The sequence below is a fragment of the Pseudonaja textilis genome, chromosome 3 (assembly GCF_049901715.1).
Source record: "Pseudonaja textilis isolate UNSWEBS1 chromosome 3, rPseTex1.2, whole genome shotgun sequence".
In the NCBI taxonomy this organism is placed as follows: Eukaryota; Metazoa; Chordata; class Lepidosauria; order Squamata; family Elapidae; genus Pseudonaja; species Pseudonaja textilis.
Genome location: NC_141992.1, coordinates 20,838,216 through 20,850,830, shown reverse-complemented (window position 1 = coordinate 20,850,830; position 12,615 = coordinate 20,838,216). Strand labels below are relative to the sequence as shown.

Genomic DNA, 12,615 nt, shown 5'->3' with positions numbered 1-12,615 from the left:
GGTGTTCAACGAACATCATCCAGGTAGAATATCTAGAAGTTCAGTCATAGCAACAGGACTTTTCTTTCTTTCTTTTTTGGCTTGAAATGTTTCACTGCTTAAGTCTGAAGAAACTACTTGGATCAGCAGCGAAACATTTCAAACAAAGAAACAAAAATAAGTCCAGTTGCCAGGGCTTATATTCCCGATAACTTATGGTTGATGCTTCTTCTGGACAAGCTGAACACATTTGTACATGTGGAGAGAGAGACAGAAAGACAGAGAGGGAGGGAGGGAGAGGGAGGGAGAGAGGGGGGAGAGAGAGAGAATATCAACCAATCAGCGCTTGTCTATCAGCAAATAACTTTGTACTTTATTCTGTATCCCTCAGATAGAACCTCAACATCCACCCCTTCCTTATTTACAAAAATAAAAAAGAATCAATTGCTAGTGTTTCCTCATGTTCTTGACCAACCAACACAGCAGCTGGCCATTCTGCATCTGTTCTGCATTTGTACTCACTCCTTTGATGAATCAGGCCATCACTCTGCTCTAGAGCAATCCCTACAGCTAAGAGGAGAGATTCCAGCCAGTGAGAGTTCTCTCAAGGATGGGATATTAATGTTCTGAAACAGTTTTTGTTGCCTTGAAATGGTATTTTCTGTCCATAGATTCAGTGTCATTGGCTTGCGGATACCCTAAAATGGCTCACTGCTGGAAGACCACTGTTATAAAACCTATGAACCCTGGGTCTTAGGGCTGCTTCCTTGATCTGGAAGAGCTTCTATTATTTCTTCTCCCAGATAAAATGTCAAGAGTAGGTTATTTCTGAAGTGGATTTCCTCTGTTTTTAATATTTCCAAAGTCCTCAGAATTATTACTTGATTCTACTGACAAGGGTCATTTCCTCACTATCTTCCAGAGTTATCCAGCTATTTTTATTTTGTGCCAAAATAAAAATAACAAGGCAGCTTTTATATCACTCCAGTGATGGCTGGGTGATGATGCTCCAAAGAGCATTGTAAGTCATTAGTGGGGAAATTGCCAGGACAGAAACAGTGTTCCTTCTGCTCTGTGTCAACATTATTATTTTTTCATATGAATTACAATCACATCACAGTTATCTTAGCATCACTGCTGAATTCTGACTTTCAGTATCTGCCTGAGAAAGCTGTACTTTGCATATAGGAAGAACACAGTTTGTCTGTGGGACAGTTGCATATATCACGCTTTCCAACAGTTCAAATAAAGATGTGCTTAGATTGCACCCTATCTCCTATTAAGAATACTCTGTGACCCTTTTCCCTCCATTAGTACACATCTTGAAAGCTCATTTGAGCCACAGGGAAGGCAACTGGTTAGCCTTGAGACCTTCTTCTGGGACTATTATATCCCACATCATTGAGCAGCCAAATTTCAGCAAAACAATTTCCAAAAATTGGTGGCACGATTTCCTGGTATTTAGAGGTAGCAGATATTCAAAACTATATCATCAAGCCTAAAATGGGAAATAATTTTAAAACTTTCTGCAGATTCCTGCCTCAAAGATATTTCTTAGTCCATTTTCTACCCACCCAAATGCTTTAGTATATCCGGTGCTATAGTGTAACTTATTTACTGCAAAGATAGACTAAATAGATCATGCTTCATTTTACAAAGGAAGCTTAGGAGACACCCAGCAGAGAGTGAGAATTAAATTCTGTAACCTCAACAACTATGGCCTTGCTATTTTCTTTTTACAATATCAGTACAATATCATTTCCTTCACAATGTTTTTCCTTCACATGAAAACATCATAGTTATTTTGCAATACCTAATATACCAATTAATTAAGCATCATGTAAATTAAGAAATTAACCCTCAAGGTTAAACATTAACAGTTGGGTCAATATTTGATTCCCAGTCTAGATTCAGCAAACAATACTGATTCTCTACAAAGATCTAATAACAATAATGTCCTACTATGAGGGTTTATTATGGTGACTGAGATTCTACATTAAGAGCCATGATGGCGCAGTGGTTAGAATGCGGTACTGCAGGCTACTTCTGCGGGCTGCCAGCAATTTGGCAGTTCAGGTCTCACGGGCTCAAGGTTGACTCAGCCTTCCATCCTTCTGAGGCTGATAAAATGAGGACACAGATTTCGGGGGCAATAGGCTGACTCTGTAAATCGCATAGAGAGGGCTGTAAAGATTGTGAAGTCTAAGTGCTATTATTGCCATATCAGGGATTCTATCTTAAGGCTTCAGACCTCGTGTGAACTTGAGCAGAGTATCTCCTGTCTTACTACAGTAATTCCCTTTTTCCAGGCTTCAGCACAAGCTGGGAAAGAAAGATGATGATGCTTTAAGCAATCCAATTCAATTTTTAAAGCAGCAATACATTTCTTTTTGAAAAGAAAATCTTTCAAAACTCTTGTGCCAAAGCCTGGGGTAAAAAAAAAAGAGGGGAGGGGGGCTGCTCTAATGAATAGCAAAGAAATATTCAGGTGAGGTCCAAAGCTCATATTCTGCATTATTTCCAAAGCATCCACAACTTTACTATGTGAAGAATGCCAAACAGCCAAAAAAAAAAAATAGTAATAGTGTATAATTATTATTATATAATTGTAACTCTGGCTGGTTAACTATGTTGCTTAGCAAGCAAATGAAAATGCAGGAATGTGGGTTGCAAAGGTATTTTGTAAAAAGTAACTCAGTTAGACCAATATTTCTCAACCTTGGAAACTTTAAAATGCATGGATGGACTTCAGCTGCCAGAATTCCCCAGCCAGCATGCTTGTCCGGAGAATTCTGAGAGTTGAAGTCTTAACTTCACATTACAATAACACATCTTAATGTTGCTAAGGTTGAGAAACACTGGGCTAGACTGAGTTCTTGGATACAAGATAGGCAGCTAATAAATTCTGAGTTAGACTATGTTGTTAAGTGTGAGATGGACAGCAAATAAATTTGATAGATGATTGATGGAAGATTGACAACGGATGGATGGATGGATGGATGGATGGTTGGATGGATGGATGGGTGGATGGTGGGTGGGCAGGCAGGCAGACCAGAATTTCTATCAAGAGTGAGAGCAAAGGCTCATGGAAGAGGGAACAAATCCATTTAAAATCAACCACAAGAGGTCCCTTCCAGTTCTATGATTCCTATGATTGTAGTTTCAAACAGTAGGAGTTTCAAACAGTAGGAGCTGGTGCTGTTTCTTCTCTTTGGTGGCATCCCAGATAGAATGTCAAAATACTGAATGCCCAAAATTTGGGAGGGTATGTGAAGAATATAGCTAGTTCCGTCTGGAGATTTTCCTTCAACTGTCCTCATAACATTTGTAATAGAAAAACATGGATGTTTCTCAAATCATTTCAATCTAATAACTCTACTCCCTTTCAGCAGGAACCATCTAACCTCCCTCTCCCCCTCCAGATCATTCCAGATGGAGGAAAAAAGCATAGCAAACCCATAGGGAAAAAATGGGATAACATGATAATAAAAATTGCCAGGTACAGTTTGCCCAAATCTTTCTATGTTCCCAGAGGGCTAAGTATATATTCAATTACTCACTGCTCATTTAATTACTTTTAATTAAGCTGAAAAGGTATAAACAGGAACTGATTCTTAGAAAGGAAAATTACCACTGTGTAGGTAAGTGATAGCCCTGGGAACACTTATGTTCTTGTTATGTTTTGCAGGGATACAAGTGATGCATTGTATTCTCCTTGCAATACACTTCATACAACACTAGACAATCAACTACATTACCATGAAAAATTTAAAGCAATTCTGTGCCACCTTAAGGTTCTTTGCATGCCTAAGCACATAACATACACTCAAAGACCTGAGCAGAGCATATTGTCTACACTTTGCTGTGTTTGAGCAAAAGAGTGTCAGATGACTCCATAACTATAATTATGAAAATGCTAGAAACCAGGAGATATTGAGTTCTAGTTCCATCTTAGACACAAAGCCAGCAACATGATCTTGGGTCAATCACTCTCTCTCTCTCTCTCTCAGCTCTAGGAAGCAAACAATGGCAAACCACTTCTGAAATCTTGCCAGGAAAACTGCAAGGCACTTGGCCATGCAGTTGCTAGAAGACACCACTTTTTTGAAGGTGTTTTTGTTTTTTTTCAAAAAAGGCAAAATGTTCTAATTGAACAGATGATCAGTTCTCAGACTCAGCTACCTTTTCCTCTGGCTTTTGCAAACTTTTTCTGAAGGTATCATTGACCACTTTCCTGTTACATAATTTGTCTGATACAGATTCTCATTTCTTTCATGTAACCAGCAGTTGGCAAGCTCTCTTCTTCTTTCCTAGATGGAGCCAGTAAGATTTTGACATCATCTAAAAGGATGCAGGTGACCCACCTACTAGTCAGTGGGGCATTTCAAAATAGTTTACCACCAGTTCGGTGGGCGTGGCTTGGTGGACACGCTTTGTGCACACACACACACTTACACACGCACAGAGGCTTGTTCTGACCCAAACCCTTTTCCAATAAGACAAACAATAACCAAAGGGAACAGAAACCTTTTAATGAGCCTTACAAATCCCCGGTTAAAAGGCTGCTGCAAACTAGTTAACTTTGATAAGCATAAACCTCGCCAAAACTGTATGAGACTGCCAAGAATCACAGATAAGAACTATTTCACAACACAAGAGTCTTCAAATACCAACTTAAAAATACTGTAATATCCACGAGGCTGAGTGTAAAAATGTCTTTGCTTCCTGCAAAGAAGGTTCGCTTCACAGCTGGCTTTTATCTTCTTGAAGGAAGGACTATTACCTTGCAGCCTTACTCCCGAGTCACCCATGCTGTTGCAGCTGCTCTTTCCTGAAAGTAATCCTGTGTGCATAGATTCCTTGGGAACCTCCTCATCACTGCTGCCAGCCCTCACAATCTCTGAAGGCAGCAGTCCACTCCCTAATGGTCCTGGCCCCTCATCTGAGTCCTCACTCTCCTCAGCTGTCCGCACCTGCTGCTGGCTAACCACAACAAGTCTTTCCGACTCTCTTCCTGTGCTTCAAAAGAAAGGAATAAAAGTCAGTATGAGAGCCCAGGCGGGTGGCCCAACAGCAGCTACTCAGAGAGAACTAGTTCAGTCTCTGCTGATCTTTGGCACTACTGGTACACCAGAACCAGGCCAAACTGGTAGAATAGCACCACTGCTGTTAGTCTAAATACAGATTGCTTTTTCAGAGTTGGGGAACCATTTGTTTAAATATTGTTTCTTGTCTGCCAAGGAATCTGTGTGCATAGATTTTATACAATCAAAAATCTGAGACACCTCAATGTCTGGCTTATTTTGTATTTATCTTCATACAAATTTCTTTTTTTAGATGTATATCATCCTATTTTCTTCTATAACTTCCATGCAGTTGACTCTTTCCATCCAATTCTCTAAAAGTACAACCCCCTGGGAGAGATGTTTTGTAAAAGTGCTATTAATAAGTGAACTTCCATGCCTAAAGAGGGGTTAACCATGGACCTATTCTAGCAATTGTATCATTATATCACATTGGAGTTGGAGTTAAAGAAAACTAGAACAACCCATGAGTCATTCTTTCAGGGATATTTCCTTACCTAAGCTGAGAAACAGAATGACTGCTAGCAGGCAAAACAGCAATGAGAGAAGGAGCAATTTCCAAATTTTCTGACCACTTCCCAATTGATTTTTATTGTTGGAAGCTGGAAAAGAGCTTTGGAAAGCACAATTGGCTGACTATGACAACATGGTAGTGCTGAAGTAGCCACATTTTGCCAAATTTCAGTACCATTGGAATAATGGGTCTCAGATTTTCTTAACGCATTTTTTAAGTTAGCCCATTTGAGGTATGTTGATTCAAAAGTGGTTGCCCAATGATGATGAAGGTGACAAACAGGAGAATTTTTGTGGTATATAGATAGGTTCTTAGTTCATCTATTCTATAGTTACTGTTGGAAAAAAAATAATTAGGGCCATCAACCTGGGGCTGAGAAATACATGTTATCCATGCTGTCCCAATCATTTTTCACCTCCCTTATTTCAAGGTTTCTTGCATGATCCAATGGTATAACTAAATAATTATAAGCCATGGACTTAATTGTCTAATGCAGGGATCTTCAAACTTGACTGCTTTAATACTTGTAGACTTCAACTCCCAGAATTCTTCCTCCAGTCATGTTAGCTCAGGAATTCTGGGAGTTAAAGTTCACAAGTCTTAAACTTGCCAAGTTTGAAGACCCTTGGTCTAATGGGAGATGAGTTTTAGACAGTTATAAGTCTTACCAGGGATTAGGAACCATTTTCTCCTAGAAATAATGTTTTAAAGTAAGCCTCTGAGGAGGAGGAGGAGGAGGAGGAGGAGGAGGAGGAGGAGGAGGAGGAGGAGGAGGAGGAGGAGGAGGAGGAGGAGGAGGAGGAGGAGGAGGAGGAGGAACTACATAAATACTATCATTCCTTCTGTTCATTTGTTTCTCATCCAGGATGACAAAGAGGAAAAAGGAAAAAAAATGGTTCTGCTTCACTGTAGTTGGCATTAGGCAATGCCTACTCACATACAGTATATATCTTTTATTCCCTTTGTATACATACCATATGTAGCCATATTGTACACACTCAGATTCTCAGATCAATCAGTAATTGTATTTTATTGTTTGGCCCTTCACTTTGCCTCCAGAATGTTTGAAAAAAAATGATTAGTAAAAAAGAAGCATATTTTCAGGCATTTATCTCCAAGGTATGATGACTGCAGAAGGAATCACAACTAAACCATGTATTTAGCAGAAAGAGCCCAAAGCCCAAAACTAGCCTTAGGCATTTTAACTATTCCAAGCAAAAAAAGATAAAAAAACATTTTTGTACATTCCCATTCTGTCTTGTGGGAGGAAAACCCAGGACAAAGTATGCATATTTAGCTTCATATAAGAGAGCCTTGGAAAGTTATGATGCCTGCTTAATCTGCTTGTTTACAAGATCATAAGCCAAGCACAGAAATCAGCATTCCAGGACGCAATGGTAGTCCTGCAAACGCTGCATGAAATTCCAAAATCATTTCTATTGTGTATATGCAAATGTTTCCCTCCTCCCCACTCAAAACCTTGTTATGTCCTGATGAAGGGTTGCCCTATCTGGACAGCATAAATCCAATCAGTAGATGGCAGCAAAGAGAAATTCTCACTCTGCTTTCATCTAGTGCTCCTCTGGATTTATTTATTTTTTTTACAGTTTATATTAGCCTCTCTTGCCAACATCATATGCAATTCTCAATCTGAGAAGAGTAGAGAGTGCTGGAAAAACCAATGCAGGTAGTCCTCAAGGTACAACAGTTCATTTAGTGACCATTTGAAGTTACATGAAAAAAGTGCCTATATATGACTATTTTTCACACTTATGACCTTTGCACCATCCCCATGGCCACATGATTTGCATTTGGATGCTTGACAGCTGGTTCATATTTATGATTATTGCAGAGTCCTTGGATCATGTGATCACCTTTTGCAACCTTCCAACAGGCAAAGTCAATGGGGAAGCCAAATTCACTTAACAACCATATTACCGTATTAATTTAACAACCACAGTGATTCACTTAACAAATATGGCAAAAAAAGTCATAAAATGGGTAAAACTCACTGAACCTTGTTTTTATTTAGCAACATAAATTTTGAGCTTAATTATGGTCATAGATTGAGAACTATCCGTATTGTCTTTTTCAGATACCAAGTCTAAGGCTAGGGACGAAGGTGGGATAAAGAAATTCTTTTGTTCTTATACTTACAATTGATTTGCAGGTGTATTTCCCTTTTTGTATGCAATTCCCTGTGGTAGAAGTGAAATTGGGATTGAGAAAATCCCAGGAGAAATCCTAGATGTGCAGCCTATCAGCATCTTTTTTGCAGCTTCCAGAGGCTCCATAGTTTGGAGCAAGAGGGAAAAAAAATATGTGGTCCTTCCTTCATGTGGTTGAGTTTTAAGAGTGGAAGAAACTCAAAATAAATGTTCTAAGGCCCAGTACTCTTCAATATCTTCGTTAATGACTTAGATGAGGGAATAGAAGGGGAAATTTGTAGATGATACTAAGCTAGCAGGAATAGCTAACACCCAAGAAGATAGGCTCAAGATCCAGATGGATCTTGACAGACTAGAACACTGGGCCATATCTAATAAAATGAAATTCAATATAGAGAAAAGTAAAGTCCTACGCTTAGGCAAGAAAAACCAAAAGTACACATATAGACTGGGTGAAACCAGGCTCAACAGCAGTAACTGTGAGGGGGATCTTAGAGTCTTAGTGGACAACCAGCTAAATATGAGCCAGCAGGGTGCAGCAGCCACCAAAAAAGCTAATGCAATCCTAAATTGTATTAACAGAGGGATACAGTCAAGATCAAGGGAAGTACTAATACCACTCTAAAGCCTTAGTAAGACCACACCTAGAGCACTGCATCCAGTTTTGGTCACCACATTATAAAAAAGATGTTGAGACTCTAGAAATAGTACAGAGAAGAGCAACCAGGATGATTAGGGGACTGGAGGCTAAAACATACAACGAACGGTTGCAGGAACTGGGCTTGGCTAGTCTAGTAAAGAGAAGGACCAGAGGAGACATGATAGAGGTCTTCCAATATTTGAGGGGCTGCTACATGGAGGAGTGGGTCAAGCTATTTTCTAAAGCTCCTGTAGACCCGACAAGGAATAATGGATGGAAAATGAACAAGGAGAGATTTAACCTGGAAACAAGGAGAAACTTTCTGACAGTGAGAACTATCAACCAATGGAACAGCTTGCCCTTGGGAGTTGTGGGAGCGCCATCAGTTGAGACTTTCAAGAAGAGATTGGACCGCCATTTGTCAGAAATGGTGTAGAGTCCCCTGCGGGTGGGGGGGTTGGACTAGATGACCTGCAAGGGCCCTTCCAGCTCTGATTATCTGTAAATCTGTAATCTTTGCAGAGGTTTAAAGAAACCACTTTTTAAACATTGGACTTTCTTACTCCATATATATATTTAGAAGGTGCTCCCTAACGTGCAGTACAATGTCTGCTGCACTCTAAATTGCATGAAATTATTTATCCAATTATGTATCCAAATATGCAACGTAGCCTTAAATATCAGGCCTCCGTGAATCACTTCAGAATTTTTTTCAAATCACTGATTCATTTCAACCAGTTGATTTAATTAGATTCATCTACTCAAAGACCTGAGTCAAAACAAATGGGATCAGTTTGATTCAATTAAGAGTGTGTGTTTGTAGATTATTTATCCATCCATCCATCCCACCCACCCCCACCCCCACCCCCACCCTAGTAATACTAAGTACTGACACATGAAGGAAAATGTCCTAGCAGCAACAATCATAGCTCAGTGACTGGGCTGTTATGCTATCCAATCCTCAAGGCTTTCTAAAATTCTATTTAGCATCTTTCTTGACTACTAATTGGGTTTGGGTGAAGCACTGTTCCCCCCAAAAGAAGCAAATTGACCTGTTTTCATGGTTCCTGATGATGGCAGCTGCTCAAGGAAGATACTTGAAGGATGCCTTCCCTACTAGATCTTATGAGATGGACAGAATCCACTAGGAAAAGCATTGGGCCAGCAGATATCCAGGTCCTGAGTTATACAGCTCTTTAAAAATGACAACCAAAATATTGAACCTTGAAGCCAACTTCCAACTACTACAAAAGTTTACCACTTTCTCAGAAGTGGCAAACTGGGAGAAACCTTTAACTACTTGAGTTGCCATATTCTGAGTCAGCTGCAGGGTCTCTGTGATCTTCCAGGGTAACCTCAAGAGATTGAGAGGTTACCAAGGCATGAATATGAAGGAAATTAGAATTGATCTGAGACCATTAAGGAGTAAGTAAAAGGAGAAAGCTGTTAAGAGAAAAAGCAGAATGATACAATTTTGAGATAGGGGTAAAAGTGAGAAAGAAGCTCAAAATAACCCTGCCTTGATTTTGTTTAGTAGATGATGGGGCAGAGAAACTTGGACAAGCTTCCAAGATTGTTGTACACCCTTACTATGAGAAAGACCATTAGTAGAATTTCTGTTTCTTGTCCTGTCTCACCTCCAAGGACTGATTATAAGCAGAAACTCTTGATCCAAAAAAGTCATAAGTTTGCACAAAGAGCTGTACAAAGGCCCTTGTAGTCTCAACAACCACCTACTCCCCAAGCAGGGTTGTTAGTCCTGGAACACCCCATTACAAACCAATTCAGTCTGGGTCAGCATGATTCCATTCTGAACAAAAGACGGAACATCACTGGTCTCGGTTTCTAATACCATATCTGCTCTGTTGGTGGGGTTGAGTCTAAATCCTTTTTTTTCCATTAGGACCTTCACAGCCTCTAAGTGTTGGAATAACATTAACTGCTCATGCTTGTGATGTACAGCAGAGTATCAACAGTACAGAAAATAATACCTGATAAGTGTTGGAATAACATTTACTGCAGATAACTGTCCCACATAGAAGGGCCTTAAGGCTTGACTTATCTCCATCTCCCAGAATTCCTGAGCTAATGTGACTGGAGGAGGAATCCACAAGTCTTAAAGCTTTCAAGTTTGAAGACCCCTGATCTAGAGGCAGTCCAGAAGAACATCAAGATTTTATGACATTGAAAGCAATTGATAAATCAGCTAAGACTAGGAGAGATGTCTATGGAGAGACCTCCATAGACATTTAGGAGAGATGTAGGTTCCCATCATAGGTTATCCATGAGAACAATCAATCTGGTTTCCATAATATATTACTAGCCTAAATTCAAACTGAAAAGGGTACAGATAATACATTTCCTGTATAGTCCTCCATAGATGTAGACAAACAAACAGCAAACCACAGCAACCTTTTTCTCAAGATGTAGAAATCCTTCCTTGCTGAATCAATCTCAGTATATCCATTTTGATTCCATATATCACAATTGAATGGCTACTTAATTGGAATGTTAACTTCAATCAAATTGTCTTTGAAGCAAAGCTTCACATGGTCTCTTAAATGGGTAGATTTGCAACTATGGTACATGGTTGTGAATTTATCCTGGAATTTTCCAACAATTAAAGAATTATAGAGCAGGAAAGAACTAAGGAGATCAGCTGAAGATCTCCCTTCTTGCTAGAGTGCACATTCCTGAAACAGGCAATCAGTTTTTGGAAGGGCCACATGTGGCAAAGGGCCATAGGACGTGCAGCCCTGTCCCAAATTCATATGTTTCACTCACATAGGGTGAAAAGGCCTGAGTGAACAGAGAACAAAGGAGCATATTTATTCCTTGAATGTATACAAGGTATTTGTAGACACACAATTTGTTCTGGATTAGGACTTTGACCTTTGTTTTAGTTTTTTTTTTAAAATCTTCAGGACAATAAATAAGATGAAAAAAAATATGTTTCATGCAAATGTTTTGCTGTGCTGAAAGCCATGTATATTGGATGTTGTCTGCAGCTGGTTCCACTTAGAAATAAGCAAAGTGGCTGAAGCTGAACCAAGAGCTGCTCTCTGAACTTCTGCCCACAAACATACATTTCTACATACACACACACACAAAACACAATATAACACAATACAGCCAAGCAACTTTTAGGGAGGTCTTTTTTCATTTCTTTCCATTATCTTCTTCCCACTTTACATATCAAAAGTTCTGGCACAGACTGAAAGAAAACATGCCAAGAGAACAAAGTTTTCATGATATATTTTGCTGCTTAACTTTGCAGACTGGAGTCTGCAGACTAATGGGTGCCCAAGCTTGATTTGTGTTGCTTTTAAGATCATTTTAGTCTGGTCTGTCTCCATGGTTTTATGGAGGTTTTTTTTAGTTTTGTACTCCGCTCAGAGTCCTTCAGAATTGGGTGGCTATAACAAATTTAAATAAATAAATAAAAGTTATAGTCATTGTGTTTGTTTTTTGAATCCAGCTATTCTAAGAAAAGTCTTGGAACACACTGTGACGTGGAGGTGTCCCTTCTCTGGGGAGCTACAGGTAATCTTCGATCTTATGAATCTTATGACCACAACTTATGAATTTCTGTTGTCAAGTTAGATATTTCTTAAGTGAATTTTGCCTTATTGTATGATCTTTCTTGTCAGCAGTGGTTAAGTGAATCACAGCAATTTGATAAGTTAGTAACCCAGTTGTTAAGTAAATTTGGCTTCCCAATTGACTTTACTCGTGAGGAGATCACAAAAGGTGATCACATGATCTTGAGATAATAATTTTTGCCTGCAAAATTAGTTTCCCTTTTGATTTTTGCCCATATTGCATTCAACAGTTGCCCTTCATAGCAATATGCCGCTTTAAATATGAACATAATTTTCCATCGGCTATGGAGATTCTCAGAGACAACGCTCCATCTGACTAGTTTTAATTTATTTAGTGTGGAACATTTTTCATGCCATTTGAAAGAGCTTGGAATAGCATGAGCAAATTATTTTCCGTGGTAGGATTGGCCTTCTTGAATTGCCTTCCAAAAGAAATCCATTTGTCTCCTTGCATTAGGTATCCCTGGTCGCTAGATCTTATGAAATGGTGTTGAATGTTGACTACTCCTGTTTTTTAGGTGGAATGTTGCTATTCCTCTCCTTTTTTAAAAAGAATGGGTCTGTACCATCTGGGTTTTATCATTTTTATAGTGATTTTGTATGTCACATAAAGTACACTTACCAACTT

The 12,615-nt window shown here is 39.2% G+C and overlaps 1 long non-coding RNA gene across 1 annotated transcript in view; it reads left to right on the top strand.

Annotated features, from left to right (window-relative positions):
• Positions 1 to 11,699: 11,699 nt before the first annotated feature.
• The window catches only part of LOC148126022 (uncharacterized), a 34,923-nt gene continuing 34,007 nt past the window's right edge, over positions 11,700 to 12,615 (top strand). The window contains exon 1 of the long non-coding RNA XR_015742692.1: positions 11,700 to 11,928. This is a non-coding gene — a long non-coding RNA (uncharacterized LOC148126022). The remainder of the gene's footprint in view (positions 11,929 to 12,615) is intronic.